Source organism: Hyaena hyaena, unplaced genomic scaffold (assembly GCF_003009895.1).
Source record: "Hyaena hyaena isolate Hyena2069 unplaced genomic scaffold, ASM300989v1 scaffold_90, whole genome shotgun sequence".
Taxonomy (NCBI): domain Eukaryota; kingdom Metazoa; phylum Chordata; class Mammalia; order Carnivora; family Hyaenidae; genus Hyaena; species Hyaena hyaena.
The window spans coordinates 1,084,728-1,098,238 of record NW_024080722.1 but is presented as its reverse complement, the minus strand read 5'-3'; the positions used below and the strand labels follow the sequence as shown (position 1 = coordinate 1,098,238).

At 40.2% G+C, this 13,511-nt stretch overlaps 1 protein-coding gene across 1 annotated transcript in view; it reads left to right on the top strand.

Annotated features, from left to right (window-relative positions):
• Window positions 1-11,880: 11,880 nt before the first annotated feature.
• Window positions 11,881-13,511, top strand: part of CNTRL (centriolin) — an 81,475-nt gene continuing 79,844 nt past the window's right edge. The window contains exon 1 of the mRNA XM_039234644.1: window positions 11,881-11,974. The gene's annotated coding sequence lies outside the window, so the exon portion shown is untranslated. The remainder of the gene's footprint in view (window positions 11,975-13,511) is intronic.

Sequence of the window (13,511 nt, the reverse complement as noted above, 5' to 3'; positions counted from 1 at the left end):
GCAGGGAGAGAGGCAGAGGGAGACAGAGAGAATCTTAAAGCAGTCAACTGACTGAGCCACCCAGGCACTCCTGGAAAGTCATTATTTCAAAGACCATCTCTCTACTGATAGCTTCCAAATTTATATCTCCAATTGATATCTGAATGTTGGACTGCCCCAGGGTTCAGGCCCTTTCTACTTTTATACACGAATTTGAATTTTTACATGGATTTGAATACTGTCTATATATACCAACGCACTTAAATTTCATTCCCTGGACTACTCTCTTTTTAATTTTTAACATTTATTTATTTTTGAGAGACTGAGAAACAGAGCATGAGTTGGAGAAGGGTAGACAGAGAGAGGGAGATACAGAATCTGAAACAGTCTCCAAGTTCTGTGCTGTCAGCACAGAACCCGATGTGGGGCTCGAACTCACAAGCTTTGAGATCATGACCTGGGCTGAAGTCAGACACTTAATCGACTCAGCCACTCAGGCACCCCTGGACCACTCTCTTAAGCCCTAGAGTTGTAGATCTAACTGCCTTACTCATAATCTTCATTTAGATATCTAATTAGCATCTTAAACTTAATACGTTCACAACAACCTCTAAAGATCTCCTTGCTCTACAACAGAACAAATATCAAAGAATGAGGAAAGCTTCTAAAATATATGATAAGGATCAAAACATTCAGAAAAAAAAAGCCTTAGAGGATATACAGGTTATGCAAAGTAAAGAAGACTATTCATCCACCTCCCTCCAAAAACACTTTCATTAATATACTCATTAAAATAAAAGAAAAAAGGGGCGCCTGGGTGGCTTAGTCGGTTGGGCGTCCGACTTTCGCTTAGGTCATGATCTCGCGGTTCGTGGGTTCGAGCCCCGCATCGGGCTCTGTGCTGACTGCCAGCTCGGAGCCTGGAGCCTGTTTCAGTCTGTGACTCCCTCTCTCTCTGGCCCTCCCCTGCTCACGCTGTCTCTCTCTCTCTCTCTCTCTCTCTCTCTCTCCTAGAAATAAATAAAACATAAAAAAAAAAAAGAAAAGAAAATATTGCGTCCATGAAGCAAGAATAGGATACCATAAAAAAGGAACATTCAGAGAACAAAATGAGCTCTTGTATATTAAAAACATATAAGAAACTTTGGAATATAAAGTTGAGTAAATCTTCAAAAAAGCAAAGAGATGGTAAATAGGAGGGGAAAAAAGGATAAGATAATTAGAAGACTAGGCCAGGAGGCCCAGCAGCTGAATAATGAGAAATAAGGGCTCCAGAAAGAAAGGAGAGAGTTTATCATCAGTGAAATAATCAAGAAAATTTTCCAGAACAGAAGGATGGGAGTTGTCAGATTGGAAGAACCTTCCAAGGGTCAAGTAAAAAGATGAAAGTATACTAATACCAAGGCACACTATCTGGAACTTTGGAGACACTAAGGACAAGAAATAGATCCTAGTAGTTTCTAAGGAGAGAGACAGACAGACAGAAAGACACAGAGAGTTAATGACATATAAAGGATTAAAAGTTAGAAAGATTAAGAAGGATTATGAATTAGAATGGAGAATGATCTGAAATTTCAATAGCCACAGGGAAGCAAGAGAATGGAGTGATACCTTCAAATTTCTAATGGAAAATTATTTCTAGTGTAGACTTCTATATTCAATAAAACTATCCATCAGGTGTGGAATAAAGATATTTTCAGTAATGCAAGTCTTTAAAAAAAATTGTCCTATATGTCTGACTTCAGTGTGCTACCAGAGAATGTGCTCTACCAAAATATGAGAAAAAAAAACAAGAAAATAAAGGTATGCAAGAGGTCCAATGCAGGCAAGAGGCAGAAAGATTTCTCAATGGGATAAAGGGAAAGTCCAGGATGACAGCTATGCACAAGGTATAAGGAAATCCAAACACCTGTAGCAGTTGAGACTCAAGGGACAGATTTGTTGAGGACTTTCATCATCCAGACCCATGCTGCTCGTATACCATTTTTTTCACTTGAGGTCAGAATCCCCAGGTGAACCTGACCCAGTTTCTTATTTGTATTTGGCTTGTTGCAATTTGTTCTGATGAAATTCCTTCTCTCCATTCCTGATCTACACCACCCCCTACCAGACGCCCACGTGCAGTAACTAATTTGCGTGCTTATCATAACTCACTATATTTACCATGTACACAGGCATTCCCCAAAGTGGCTCTTGTAAATTCTCAGGAGATAAAACCAGGTTGTGACCCAGAAACTATTCACCTATCTACTCTAGGAATACTTCATCTGCTGATGACAATCTTAACTTTTCCTTAGTAACTCTATTTGGCTTTCTATTCAGTTATTCAAAAGTAAACATTATACAAATTAAGGATAAATATATACATGGTAAAATATAATGAAAAGCAAGGAAATTATTCACATACAACAATTATTAATATAAAAGTCATCTTCTTTTGGGGAAGAGGATGGGACACCATATAAAGAATGAGTATATACAGGGCACACCGAGAGCTTCTATTTGTTTTTTTAATTATTTTAAAAATTGTTTTAATGTTTATTTATTTTTGAGAGAGAGAGACAGAATCCAAAGCAGGCTCCAGGCTCTGAGCTGTCAGCAGAGACACCAACGTGGGGCTTGAACTCACAAACCTGAGCCGAAGTTGGACACTTAACAGACTGAGGCACCGCACCCAGTCACTCTGAGAGCTTCTATTTCTTAACCTGGGTGTCCTATATGCAAGTATTCAATATGTTATTATTCTTCAAGCTATACTTATATGTTTTATAATCTTTTCTTTATTTATGATAAATATAGTAATAAATACTCTGCAAAAAAAACCTAAATAATGCATTTTGAGAGTAATGGGACTTTTGACATATCAAATTTAAATGAAAAGTAAATATAACATACTCTACAAATATATACTTGCTCTTCTTCTTTTCTTCTGAGCTTCTTTAATAATCTTAAATTATATAAGGTAATAATTATATTAAAGCATTGGTGTGTTTATAATATATATTCAGGTAATAAGTATAATAGCACAAAAAGGGGAAAGAGGAAAGCTATAAGAGAATAACATTTTTATGTATCAATACAGTTAGGTTAGTATAAATATGAAGTAGATTCAGATAAGTTATGGTAAGCCATAGAGCAATCATTAAGAAAATAAGTTCTAGAGACACCTGCGTCTTGATTTTGGCTCAGGTCATGGGATCAAGCCCTGTGTTGGGCTCTGCGCTGACAGCATGGGGTCTGCTTGGGAGTCTCCCTGTCTCTCTCTGTCTCTGTCTCTCTCTCTGTCAGTTCCACTCATGCTCTCTATCTCTCTCTCAAAATAAATAAATAAATATTTTTAAAAAAGAAAATAACTACTAAAAATAGAGTGAAATAAATCACTTCAGAAATTTAAAACTAACACTAGGAAATATTCATTTAATGTTTTTAAAAAAGCTATAAAGGAGGAATAGAGAAACAAAAAATACATGAGATATATAGAAAACAAAAAGTAAAATGGCAGATACAAATTTAGATATATCAATAATAACATGAAATGTTAATAGATTAAACTACACAATCAAAGGGTAAAGACTATCAGGCTGGATTTTAAAAAGAGCAAGACCCAACTATATGCAGCCTATAGAACACACTTTTGATTTAAAGATACAAATAGGTTAAAAGTAAAAGGATAGAAAAAGATATACCATATAACAGCAACCATAAGAAAACTGTAGTGATTGTATCATATCAGACCAGGATATAAGTATACAAGAAGCATTCTCCAGGATAGGTCATATGGTAAGCTATAAAACAAGACTCAATAAATTTAAAAGAATTTAAATTATATACAATATGTTCTTTGATCACAGTGGAATGAAAGTAGACATTAATAACAAAAAAAATTGGGAATTCACAAATGTGTGGTAGTATTTTTTACATTTTTTTAATGTTTATTTATTTTTGAGACAGAGTGTTAGTTGGGGAAGGGCAGACAGAGAGGGAGACACAGAATCCGAAGCAGGCTCCGGGCTCTGAGCTGTCAGCACTGAGCCCATGCATGGCTCAAACTAACGAACCATGAGATCATGACCTGAGCCAAAGTCAGACGCTTAACTGACTAAGCCACCCAGGTGCCCCACAAATGTGTGAAAATATAACAAAACATTCCTAAGTAATGAATGGTTCAAAGAAAAAATCACAAAGGAAACTGGAAAATACTTTGAGATGAATAAAAATGAAGATACAACATACCAAAATATATGGGATGCAACAAAAGCAGTGCTTAGAGGAAATTCTGCAACTATAAACACCTACATTAAAAAAGAAAGATCTCCAATCAACAACCTAACCTCCATCTTAACAGTGAGAAGAGAAGAGAAAACTAAATGCAAAGCGAATATTAGAAAGGGAAAAATCCAGATTAGAGTTGGAATTCCAGAATGGAAAAACAATAAAGTCAAACCTAACCAAAAGTTGGTTCTTTAAAAAGATCAACAAAATTAGTCAAATCTTTAAGTTCTCTACAAGAAAAAAGACTCAAATTGCTAAAATAATGAATAAAGAAGAGACATTATTCCCAACATTCCAGAAATGGAAAGGATTATAAATAAGGGAATGCTATGTACAACTGTATGCCAACAGGTGAAATTAAAAAACAGATAAAATAGAAAAGTTCCTAGAAATACATAAACCACTAAAATTGACTGAAAGAAGAGATAGACAATCAGAAAAGACCTATAATAAGTAAAGAAATTCAATTAGCAATTTAAAAACTAAACACAAAGCCCCAAGTCCAAAGGCTTCACTGGTGGATTCTTATCAAACATATAAAGAAGAATTAATGCCAATTCTTCTCAAACTGTTACTAAAAAATAGAAGAGGAGGGAACACTTCCCAATTCATTCTATCAGACCAGTGTTACCCTGATACCCAAACCAAAGACATCATAGGAAAACTATAGACCAATATCATTTATATATATAAATGCAAAAATCCTCAACAATACTACAAATTAAATACTAGCAAACTAAATTGAGCAGCATATAAAAAAGGATTATAAGCCATAAGGAAGTGGGATTTATCCCGGGAATGTAAGGTTGATTTAACATTCCAAAATTAATTAATGTAAAACACTGTAACACCAGAATGAAGAACAAAACCCATGGTCATCTCAATAGAAGCAGAAAAAAGCATTTGACAAATTCAATCCTCTCTCATGATTAAAAAAAACCAGTCAACAAGCTAGAAACAGAAGAAAACTTCCTCAACCTGATAACAGCATCTAAGAAAAATCCAGTCAACATCATATTTAAACGGTGAAAGACTGAATGCTTTCCTCCTAAGATCAGTAAAAAAAAAAAGGATGCCTACTCTCGCCACTTCCATTCAACATTATACTGGAAGTTCTAATCAGGGCAATTAGGTGAGAAAAATAAACAAAAGGCATCAATATTGGAAAGGAAGAAGTAAAACTATCTCTATTTTCGGGGCGCCTGGGTGGCTTAGTCGGTTAAGCGTCCGACTTTCGCTTAGGTCATGATCTCGCGGTTCGTGGGTTCGGGCCCCGCGTCGGGCTCTGTGCTGACTGCCAGCTCAGAGCCTGGAGCCTATTTCAGAGTCTGTATCTCCCTCTCTCTCTGACCCTCCCCTGCTCATGCTGTCTCTCTCTCTCTCTCCTAGAAATAAATAAAAATTAAAAAAAAAACTATCTCTATTTTCAAATGACATTATCTTATATTAGAAAATCCTAAGGAATTCACTTAAAACAAAAAACAAAAAACATTAGAACTAAGGAATAAGTTCACCCAGGTTGTAGGACAGTGGATCTATATACAAAAGGCAATTGTATTTCGGTATAGCAGCAATGACTAAACTGAAATCAAATTAAGAAAACAGTTCCATTTATAGTAGCATCAAAGAAAATAAAGTTATTCAGGAAAAAAACTAAAAGAAGTATAAAAGTTATACTCTGAAAACTGTAAAACATGTTGAAAGAAATGTAAAAACCTAAAACCTAAATGAATGGAAAGACATCTCATGTTTATGAATTGGAAGACTTAGTATTGTTAAGATTGCAATATGCCTCAAATTGACCTACAGATTTAACACCTAATATGGATCATCTGAGCCCCTTTGGCTGTGGCACCTAATTTACGGTTTTTATTGCTCCAACCATGCTCTAGCCCAGCTGCCGAACTTCCGGTTCCTGAAGTTGCTTTCTCAAATATCTTTGGTCTTCACACAAGCTGCCTATTCCCTTTGCCTAGATGCTCATCCCAACTTCTTCCTGCGGCTATCCCCACGGTGGTCCTCAGGTCTCAGCTTACAAACCCTATTTTCTAACATATCTTCCTCGATCGACTTTAAAGAGGATAAATATCTCCTTCTGTGTGTGCCTTTGAGACCCATATTGACTGATTTCAACACTTCCTATACAGTTCTGCCGATCTCTTTTCATATTCTACTTGTCTGGATTTCCTTCATGAGATGTAGCATGTCTGGAAGGCAGGGCTGAGTCATACTGGCCATACTCAGTGAACAAACAAATTGAACAAATGGAAGAACTCACATGCTGATTTTGTCAAATGATGCTCCTTTCTTTGGCTTCCACCACCAACGAGGGTAGTGGTTCTCAGTCTTCTCTGCACATCAGGATCATCTCGGGAGCTTTCAAAATCTTGAGTCCTAGGTCATACATTGGGGTGATTAAATCGAGGTCTCTGAATAGGGTAGGGTGGGCAGGTATTACCTCAGGTAATTAAATATGCAGCTAAGGCTAAGAACCACTGTACTAGAAGTAGATTCTCTTCTATGGGACCTTCTCCTAAGATTCAGTTTGGTCTCCTTTACTTTACACTGTTAGAGTATGAGCTGCAGTCTAAGTGTCACCCTAAGTGAAGGCCATCTAAGGCATAATTACTAAGGAGGTCCTCAGAAGTCATTACAAGAGGGAGTTAGGAGGAGTTCAAGTTCCTGCATCAAGCTACATGGAGATGGGAAGGTAATTCTGACAATGTACATTGTCATCCTGACTTTCCTTGGGTTCAGCTTCAACAGGCCTATGCTTGAGCCCCAGGAAACCCCAATGACAGGTTAGTTAAAAATGCTTAAGTCTCCATGGGGCATTGAGAGACTAGTTAAGAGTATGGTTTGCTTGGTTTCACATAGTAGTGATTAGCATTAACAACGAGAAAGAGTCAGTTATATCTGCAAAGGACATAAAGGAGGAAAAAAAGAAATAATGACAAGAGGCCAGGACCTCCTAGTTCAGGAGATTCCTCCCTCAGTACAGAAGCACACTTATCATGAGGCACCAACTCCCTCGGCACATATCTTATGCACTTTGGCAACAGAGTGGTATCTTAGGTTGATCAACAGCAGTGCGACCACCATGAAGATGATCTGCTTGAGTTCCCCTTAAAGAAAGAACTTGCTGGGGTGCCTGGGTGGCTCAGTCAGGTAAGCGTCCAACTTTGGCTCAGGTTATGATCTCGTGGTTTGTGGGTTCAAGTCCCACGTCAGGCTCTGTGCTGATCACTCAGATCTTGGAGCCTGCTTCCGATTCAATCTCCCTGTCTCTCTCTGGTCCTCCCCCCACTCCCAGTTCATGCTCTCTCTCAAAAATAAACATAAAAAGAAAGAGAGAATGTGCCAACCAGCTGCAAGGACCATATTAGTTAACAGCTTCCAGTTGTCAATGCTTTCAAGATCCACTTGAGCTTTCAAGCTGTGCTGTGTTCTTCCCAGGCAGCCCTCAGCCAATGACTTAACAATAGAACTTGGCCATATCTGTTTAAGAAAATAACTTTATCTTTTAAGACTGAAAAGATGATCATGTTAACTGTAAATTGAAGGAGGTTAGCTAGATGATATGACCAAACCCTGAGATTCTCTCTAGTTCTTACATTCTATAAATCTTTTGAAAAGAATCTGGGAAAGTTTTATATGGACTGTCAGTCATGCTCAGCACTGATTCACTGGTCAATACAAATACATGGTTTTCCTTCTTCTAGAAAGTTGTCTCTAGTTCACTTCCTTTTCTGATGCTATCCTGAATTTATTCCCTTTTGCTGATATCTGTATGTGATATTTTGAGACCAACTGAATATATTACTTTTCGACTGTATTTCATGTAATGGTTTTAACATCTTCTGATGATTTTTGTCTGAATCAAATATGTTGAGGGTTATAAAATAGTAATTTCCTAACTTGGGCATTTCATCTATAGCTGGGATGCTTCTGAAAGAAGGGGTTTCCCTTTTGTAGAAATTCAAAATGTTAACTTACAAAAGCTTTAAAATGGGATGGAAGTTACAGGAATTTTTTTTTTTAATTTTAAAATGTTTTTATTTATTTGTGTGAGAGACAGCGTGAGCAGGGGAGGGTCAGAGGGAGAGGGAGATACAGAATCTGAAGCAGGCTTCAGGCTCTGAGCTAGCTGTCAGCACAGAGCCTGACATGGGGCTCGCACCCACGAACCATGAGATCATGACCTGAGCTGAAGTCACATGCTTAACTGACTGAGGCACCCGGGTGCCCTGAAAGTTACAGGAATTTAAAGCTTAAAATATTTCAAAGCTAGATATAGGCCAATAGTATTTGGAGGCTATTCTGGTCACATGGGAAAGCCACTCTAATCCTGAAGAGGTAAATGATAGATAATAGTATGGATTCAGGTGGTATGATTTGGAGACAGAGGAGTACAGGATCTGCCTGTGTAGGTCTGGTTTGGGCCTGAGCACAGAAAGCCTGTCCTGGCCCTGGGGTGCCTGGGTGGCTCAGTTGGTTAAGTGTCCAACTTCGGCTCAGGTAATGGTATCACAGTTAATGAGTTTAAGCCCCGTGTCAGGCTCTGTGCTGACAGCTCAGAGCCTGGAGCCTGCCTTGGATTCTGTGTCTCCCTTTCTGCTCCTCCCCTGCTCACATTGTGCCTTTGTCTTTCTCAAAAATAAATAAGCCTTAAAAAAAAAAAAGAAAAAAAGGCAGCCTGTCCTGCCCTTTAGATCTGAACTCACAGAACCAGCCTCAAATTCTTCAAGTCTTGGTGTCTTTACCAACATTAGCACTGGAAACAGCCCAAGGTTAACCGGGATGGGGTTGTTAAAAATCACTGGATTATTTAAAAAAAAACAACAAAAAAACAACACTGGATTATTATGGGTCCTTCCCATTCTGAATTCAACCCATAGACAAATTCATATTAGAACCTTGGTGGAACAACCACCAAGTCTCTAATTCTATGCCATTACCAGAGTATCTTACTTTCCTGTATTTCCCACTAGATTGCAATCTCTTTGAGGGTAAAAACTATCTAATTCACCACTGCATTCCCACACATCTGTCACATAATAGGGTTTTAATAAATATAGGAAAAACAAATACAGAGGAAAGCCAAGGACAGATGAACAACAATAAAAACAAAAAATGAACCCAGTACACTGAGATGAGATTATCAATGGTTTTGTAAACCAAGCCCAACGAATTTGTTATTTTGCAGACAGGTCACCCTATATTATTGTATAGAGTTAGGTTATTTTCACCTATCAACATTCATAGGTGTCTCATGCAAAATTTGCATTTAGACAAAGTACATGATTCATTTTTATGTTGCAAATTATACCCTACTCTGTGATATTAAAAAAAAAGCATTTATTTAAAAATACATCTGTAATTTAGTTAACTTTCAAAGTCACAGGAAGAAATGGCAGTAATGGAAGCTGTGGAAATGATTAAACTGGGTTTCAAAACATGAGGCAAGTTCAAACAAACAGAATAACCTTGCTATCATTGAGAAAGAACTGAGGGACAGCTAAGCCACTCTACCATGGCTAATATTTGTATTGTAAATGCAACTCAGAAGAGAAACAACTTCTTCATAGTATCAGATAAATACAAATTAGTGTGGAATGAATGAGTTACCTTCACTCTTTTCTAATTCTCACTCTTGCTTTAGGGAAGGAGGTTCCTTGAGTGTGCTAAGAGAGGCAGGTAATATTCAAATTGCCCAAGAGAAAGGTTTCCCCTCTGACATCTCTAAGGCCTAAGGTCAATCCAACACCTTCATGCTAGATAGACATGAGGGTACTGTTATCTGGATGGAGAAAAATTTGGCAATAATGGACTGGAAAGTGCCCATGATGGTTGACTGGATATGGACTGAGACACTACCCACAGGAAAAGTGTTTGGCACCATCCTCTGGACTTTGTGTATATTTTTGACGTCTACTAATAACACTGATAATGAACTATACCAGCACACCATGTGTTGATATTGGAACCCACCTGAATACTGTTATAGACTGTGAGGCATAGCAGTGAGGCTACGCGATAAATCCAATTCTCTGGCGGAAAAGAGAAAAAGAAATGAGCGTCAAAACAAACACAAAATGACCGGACAGAAATTCAGCAACGTGCATATTCCAAACTAATAAGTAAAATCATCTAACTTCAATAAAAAATGAATACCTCTTTCTTTTAAATTTAAAATCTGGAGCTTTTCAGGAATTTTGCCTTTTCAACAACTTCAAGGGCTTCCTTCTGTGTGGGAGACAGGTGGGGAGCATCATTCGTGAAAATGTGAATGTGAATAGTGCCCCCTGTTGGAAATCACCTGAATTTTCTATTGAAGCGAATCCACCTGACTTGAAAAACTAAAAGAGCCCAGTGTGGTTTAGAATATGGCTCCTCTTCCACCTTTTTTTTTTTCCTTTTTTGTAAAGTTTCTTTACTCCAGATTTTTGCATTAGGTATAATGATCTACTTAAAAACCAGCTGATTTTCAAGCTATTTTTTTCCCCTCCTCCTGGGGTTTGCACAAGCTGGTCCCTTTGCCAAGCAAATTCTTCCCCCCTCTTTTCTAGACCTTGACTAAATTCTTTTCCTCTTTCAGGCTCACTTCTTCTGGGAAACTTTTGCCCAATAATAAAATAACAAAATCATATTGAGAACTTACTATGGACAGGCACTTTTCCAACTTCTTTCCAAGCATTAATTTGTATACTTATCAAGGAAACTGTAAAAGGTGTGATTATCCCATTTCATGGATGAGGAAACCTAGATGGAGGGAATTTCTAAAACAGTGTTACAAAGATGGACCAAGAACTCTGAAAAAGGAAGAATCTGTGAGCAAATAAGAACTAGAGATGGGGGGGGGTGTCATAACGAAAATAAAGATTGGGCCGGGGTGGAGGGTGGGGGGGTCTTTTGCACAAATAAGATTCGAAGATTATGGTAAAAGAGAGGTAGTGACTGCACTGGAGATTTCTGGAGTTGGTGACACGGTTCAAGGTACAAGCAGGGAAGTGGGAGGCTGGGGTGGAGGAAGGTGTCCTTGACGAGAATGTTTTTTAATTCACAGTATCCACTAAATTCTCCTTCATTGAATGCTGAATGTATGCGGTGAAACGCGGCACTTTCAGACAAGCCTAATTGACGCTTCTTGCACTTGCTTCTCTGTCTCCAACCAGGGGAATAGTCTGCACGGTCCAGGAGAACATTCGCTGCCCGGGTTCTCCGGCCCGTCGCGCTCCCCGACTGGTCCCTGAAGGAGAGAATTCGCCTCAGAAACAGGCCGCGCTTCGAGAATCTGCGGCCAGCAGGCCAGCATCGGAAGGGCGACCGCTTGGCGACTGCCCACCAGGAGCGTGCCCGACGCCTGGCGTGAGACAACCGCGGCTTCGCCTCAGGGAAAGGAGACGGACTAGTCGGCGACTGCAGCAGGAGAGCTCGACTCCCACAAGCGCCGCATGTGCAAACACCCTCGAGCCGCCAGGCCGCCCGGGGACCCAGCGCGCTTCGGCTCCCAGCGGCGGGAAGCCGTGCCCCGCCCCCTCTCAACGGCTCCAGGAGAGGCGTGGCCGCGGAAGGCCCCGCCCACGCCGCGCGCGCGCGGCCCCTGGGCAACCGGCAAAGCACAACAAAATGGCCGCCGCATCGCTGGACGCTTAAAGGGAACTACCTGCGCGTCTCCCGCCCCGCCTCGTCCAGCGGGCCCGCTCCGCTCGGCTCCTCGCCGGTGAGTGCCAGGCCGGGTCGAGGCCGTTCTCGGGCATCGGGCGGAGCGGTGGGGGCTGGCGGCGAAGGCGGAAAGGCCTGGAGCAAGCGTGGGGTGGGACGGATCCCGGGGCGGGGGCGTGTGCTTGGGAATTGGGATTGGATGAGGAGGAGGGGAGGGCCCGGAACGGGTGTGGGGAGGAGGGTGAAGGAGGGAGGTTTGGATGAGACGTGAAAAGGTCGCGGGTGGGGATGCGGGGGAGGGGGTGGTGGGGGTGGTGGGGGTGGTGGGGGATGGAGAACCAGACCGTGGGGAGGTGTGGACCATGGGGTGCGGCTGCGAGATGGATGGGGGTCCCGCCACCCGCAGGAGGAGGAGGAGGGAGGAGCAGGGGTGTGCCAGGTGTCTGCGGGGAATCGCAGGGATAAAGGACGTTTGGGTGTCCTTACGAGTGTCCTGGTATCGACAGTACAGCACATGCAGAATGATGAAAGTTAGGGCATTGGGAAGAAATGTTAAAAGGAAGAGCAACTATTTTCGCGTATAATGGTTTAAAGGATGGGTGAATCCTGATGTCAAAGCTTGGGTTCAAGTCTTGGTTCTGCCAGCTTGTGTTACTTAACCCACCCAGTGACTTTGGGCGTGTACCTTAGTCTTCTGGAGCATGTTTTCTCGTTTGTAAAAATAATTGCTAATTACCCTAGAATACGGTATATGTCGAAATCAGTCCCAAGCCCTTCTCATGTATTAACTAATTCAGAATTTAAAAATAACCTGTGAAGTAACCATCTTCATTTTAAAGTTGATGAAACTGTGGATCAGAGAGGTTAAGTGATTTGCCTAATGTCACACAGTAAGTGGAGAAGCAGGATTTGAACTCAGGCTGTTTAGTTCCAGAATCCAAGCTCTTAATTCCTGATGACACACTGCCTTGAAAATGAGATGAATAATTCTGACCTTATACACCATCTTTGAGAATTTAAATTTGCTAATGTCTTTAAGAGTGCTTGGCACCGTGCTCCTTTCCTTCAACAATAAACAGAATCTCTGCTGTCTTGTAGCTTGGAAACGAGCAATAATCAAGTTGTTGCACAAGTGATCATTTAATTGTAATCGTAAGATATTATAAAGGAGACTACTTGCTGCAGAGACTATATAATAGGAAGATGTAATCCTTTTGTGCAACCTGAGCATAGAAACCCTGACTTCTACGGCATTATTTTTTTTTTTTTGAGCCTGACAGTTCTTAGTACATAAAAGTCACTCAATAAAATTGAGTTACTGAATAAATAAATTAATGGGAAGAGATGGGCACTTGTGTTTTAGGATACCTGAGCAGAAGGGAGAGAGAGAAGAGAGGAGAACCCAGGATACAATAGGATGAAGAAGGACATGGAGGTCAGGGTATTTGAATGGAACGGCTCATACTCAAACCACCACATTGGGATGAAGAGGAATGGGTAGAGGTTTGGCTGTTTTGTTGGAGGAGAATAAGTTGAAGTCAGAGTATTGGAATGGATTAAGATGTCAGGATATTTGCTGAGATGAGTAGTTTGAG